A 4,765-nucleotide genomic window follows, 5' to 3' on the forward strand; every position below is an offset into this window, starting at 1 on the left:
CTGGATTCTCTTAACGACCTCGGAATCAGAGCCCCAGGCGAAATCACACAAAGACAGGGTTCGATTCCCGGCCGGTCACAAGCTCTTGTCTATGTGTGATTTCGTCTGGGGCTCTGATCCCGAGGTCGTTAAGAGAATCCAGACATTAATGTATCAAAAATATATATGACTTATTTGAATATGAAAAACACGTCTAAATGTGCAAAATTTATCATATATATATATATATATATATATATTTATATCCGTACATGTGTCTGTGTGTACATATATATATGTATATATATATATATATATATATATATGTATGTATATATATAAAGACATGTGAAATATATGTAAATCTATAACGAAAACCATGAAAGAAAAATCACAGCGAAAGAGAGATGAGGAAGCATTACAAAGTGATTATATACATGGAATTTCATTTTTTTTTCCAATGACCTTTCCGCAGTTTCACCCTCAATCCTCGCAATTCCTTCCTTCGTTTCAATTGGAACTAAACAAATATCTGGTAAGGCATAAAGTCCTTTTGTCCCAGAGAGTTAATTAGTTTTTACGCTTGTCACTTCAATGATGTATTCCTCTGTGCATCCGGTAGATACCGAGTGACCAGGAGGATCGTGGTCGTATCTGGCACACATCAACAACAACAACAATATCAACAACAACAAATGCAGTTGTTTCAAGTCCACTGCAGGACAATGGCCTCAGACATCTCCTCATTCAGGTCTGGGGTTTGGCCAGTTTTGATATTCGTCTGATCACTCAAAGTAAACCAACCTAGTGGGGGTGGCCCCGAATAGTATGGCTAAGCTAGCCCCCCTTATACACATGTACATATTCTTAATTACATATAAGTAAGTTTACATGGGCGTATATATATATATATATATATATATGTATGTATATATATATATATATATATATTTATATATATATATATACATATATATATATATATATATATATTTATTTATTTAAACATGCTCAATATATTTCTTCGATAAAAAATGTGAAGATTTGAAAGTTATCAGTTATCTGTGAGATCCTAAAAACTCCCAAGCAAATCGAAAGGATGCAATAATAGAGAGAAAGAGAAGGAGATTGGGCATCCATATCGCTTATTACTATCATGCCCTATGCCATTATGCTAGTGAAAGCAGATCCTAAGTATGTGCTTGCATGTGACTGATGCTTAAATACAATGATGATAATTTGCGGACGGTTGCATGCACTGGGAAGCTGGTGGTCACATGCCAACCTTTGTTTTAAGCTCATGCGAAGAGAGAGAGAGAGAGAGAGAGAGAGAGAGAGAGAGAGAGAGAGAGATGGCTTACGAGAGAAGCATTTTTTAATTCTTCATAATACACTATAATAACTTCCCTTTATATATTTTTTTTTTTTTCAATTTTTTTAGATCCTACGAAATAGAAGGGAATTTGATTATGGCTGAATGTTTAGTATTGATAAGAAGAGACTGGATATACAATAAGTAATTGATTTGTTTTTGGAGTCGGTTAAATCAAGAGAGAGAGAGAGAGAGAGAGAGAGAGAGAGAGAGAGAGAAGCATTTTTTTAATTCTTCATAATACACTATAATAACTTCCCTTTATATTTTTTTTTTTTTTTTTTTTTTTTAGATCCTACGAAATAGAAGGGAATTTGATTATGGCTGAATGTTTAGTATTGATAAGAAGAGACTGGATATACAATAAGTAATTGATTTGTTTTTGGAGTCGGTTAAATCAAGAGAGAGAGAGAGAGAGAGAGAGAGAGAGAGAGAGAGAGAAAAGTAGAAATTAATTTGCCCTTAAGCTCCATGGGAAAATACGCAACCTAACTTATTGATATCAACGTACTAAATGCAATAATTAAAAAAACAAAATTGAATTATAGTTCGCAGTTGATGAAAACCATCATTAAATCAAAACAAGTAAAATACTGCCCAGAAAGAGAAAGATATTAATTTAGCCCAGGGCTTTGATCTAAACGTATAATGTCATAGTGCAATTAATATCAGATCACAAAAGAGCGATCTCAAGAAACCGAATTATAAATGATAAAAATCCATCATTAAACCAGAACCAGAAGTGAAAGAATAAATAAGATTAATAAAAAAACAAACCGACCCCAACTGCCCTCAAATTGCCTTCGCCAATGTAAAGTCTTCCTTGTGCCCCTGGGATGGCGGGGTATTAGCTGAAGCCATTAGGGTACATCACTCAGAAATAATTTTACCACGAAACTTGTTATTACCCGGACAAGCCGTGTTACCAGATAGCCCGTTACGCTAGCAGGAGGGCAACAAGTGTTGCCAAATAACTTGCTGTAATTAATTGCTTCGTTAAGCTGTACCGTAATCAACAACTATAGTTCTTTGCTTCGCTGAACATTGCTTTAACTGGTTATGCTATTAAAAATCTCTCTATCTGACCTGGTTTCACTTGTGGTGTTGTCATGCTTTTTTTTTCACTAAATAGTGATTAACATTACTATGAATTAGGGGTGTTGATACACATATGTATTGTTAGTATATGCAAACTATCATAAATGCCCATTAATTTTGCTCACATATGCAGTGGACTCGTATTTAGGTATGAATTTGGTGTTCACTGCACATGGATTCCCATACAACTGATACTCTGGTTTCCAATTTGTATTTTCATGTGTTTTTCCATCTTTTTGCGCATATATTCTTTTCTCAACCTTATTGATACAATGATCAAGTTACTTTGCCCACACTCACGTTTTTTATTGGGCTGCTATCTAAAGGACAATCCCAATGTCCTTAATTTTCTGTTATTTATTTTCTTGTATTCGTTCTGCTTATATAATACTGCCAGATCAGCTTCAATAAATGTCATATTCTCTTGTACTATCAGAGTATATGACAATGTAATTCATGAAATGTGCTATTAACGTGAATAGCGTTTATTAATTTGTGGTTGTGTGTAATGACAACAAACATACTAATTTCTTGAACCTTCTTTTGAACATTGATGACATGTCATCATACAGTCTCTCATTATTGAAAACTTGTTAATTTGGAATTGCAATAGGTATTGAAATACAAGCAACAACAACAACAGCATATGTACACCAACATTTTTCTAAAAAGAAAAAATAGAAAAATTAAAAGCTATTAAGATAATGACTAGCCTGAGTCAGTGACTAACATCTAATAGAAATAGCAAGCAAACCTATTGCCTGAAGCCCCATCCCAGCATGTAATCCAAAAGTGAAAATTGATTACGAATTCACCCGGACATTAATATACTAATATTAACCGAAATAATGATCTGTTCCACCCAGAGGAAGAGGCTGATGTTTACCCCACTGAAATTCTACTCTCACTCATTTATTCTTATGTATTGGGGGTGTCACAATTTGTTTTAGGATGTTCCTGGGATTGGATGTCAAGGAAATTCGTTACTTCAAATTGTTGTTGTTGTTGTTGTTCCTGTTGTTGTTCTTTTCATGGTGTTGTTGTTGTTGTTGTTGTTGTTGTTCTTCTTCTTCTTCTTCTTCTTCTTATTATTATTATTATTATTATTATTGTTGTTGTTGTTGTTGGTCCTGTTGTTGTTGTTCTTTTCATGTTGTTGTTGTTGGTCCTGTTGTTGTTGTTCTTTTCATGTTGTTGTTGTTGGTCCTGTTGTTGTTGTTCTTTTCATGTTGTTGTTGTTGTTGGTCCTGTTGTTGTTGTTCTTTTCATGTTGTTGTTGTTGTTGTTGGTCCTGTTGTTGTTGTTCTTTTCATGTTGTTGTTGTTGTTGTTGGTCCTGTTGATGTTGTTCTTTTCATGTTGTTGTTGTTGTTGTTGTTGTTGTTGTTCTTCTTCTTCTTCTTCTTCTTCTTATTATTATTATTATTATTATTATTATCATTATTATTAGTCCAGTCATATAGATAATACTATGCGCATCGTTATCATCATCTTATCAGCATCAGTATCCTTGTCAGTATTACCTTTGTAATATGCCACAAATCCATTGTGATCGAAGCAGGTAAATAAGTACCTGGTTAATGGTCAACTACAGTAGTTCACATTTAGGATAATCGGTCATATTCAAAAAGACTCATTAAAAAGTTTCATAATAATGATCAATGTAATGAAAATAAACTGTATTAAGGACTCATTGAGATTGCGATTTGATGCTTAAAGATTATTTAAAAACTTTAGATATCTCCCACTCTGGTTTTTAATGGGTGTGCAAATTTGCAATAATTATGTTAAGGAATTTCGCTTTCGTCAATATATCTTCAAGTGTGAAGGATCTCTCTCTCTCTCTCTCTCTCTCTCTCTCTCTCTCTCTCATTTCCCGAATTTTAATGTGTACAAAATTTCTTGTAAGCGTGGGAATTCTTTTATGTCAATCTGTCATTAAGCCTGAAGGATATGGTCTCTCTCTCTCTCTCTCTCTCTCTCTCTCTCTCTCTCTCAAACTTCTTCCACTATCATGAACACGACGTTTTTCACCGACCTGGCCAGTTTCTTTAACACTTAATTGGTTTCTAATTTCGTACCATACCCGTTCGGATCAAGTTTCTCTCTCTATCTCCTGACCTTCCCCTCCCCCTCCCCTTTCCCTCTATCTGTCTGCCCATTTTTTCCCTTTTCTCTCTTTGGCGTAAACGAAAATAGAAAAGAGGTATCTCTTTTTCAGTCGAATAGGCAACAGCGGGTTTGCAGTTGAATGGGATGTAGTACACAAGAATGTAAGGATATTATGTTATACGGATGACTTGTAAGATAATTCTTA

Source organism: Palaemon carinicauda, chromosome 38 (genome assembly GCF_036898095.1).
Source record: "Palaemon carinicauda isolate YSFRI2023 chromosome 38, ASM3689809v2, whole genome shotgun sequence".
Lineage (NCBI taxonomy): Eukaryota > Metazoa > Arthropoda > Malacostraca > Decapoda > Palaemonidae > Palaemon > Palaemon carinicauda.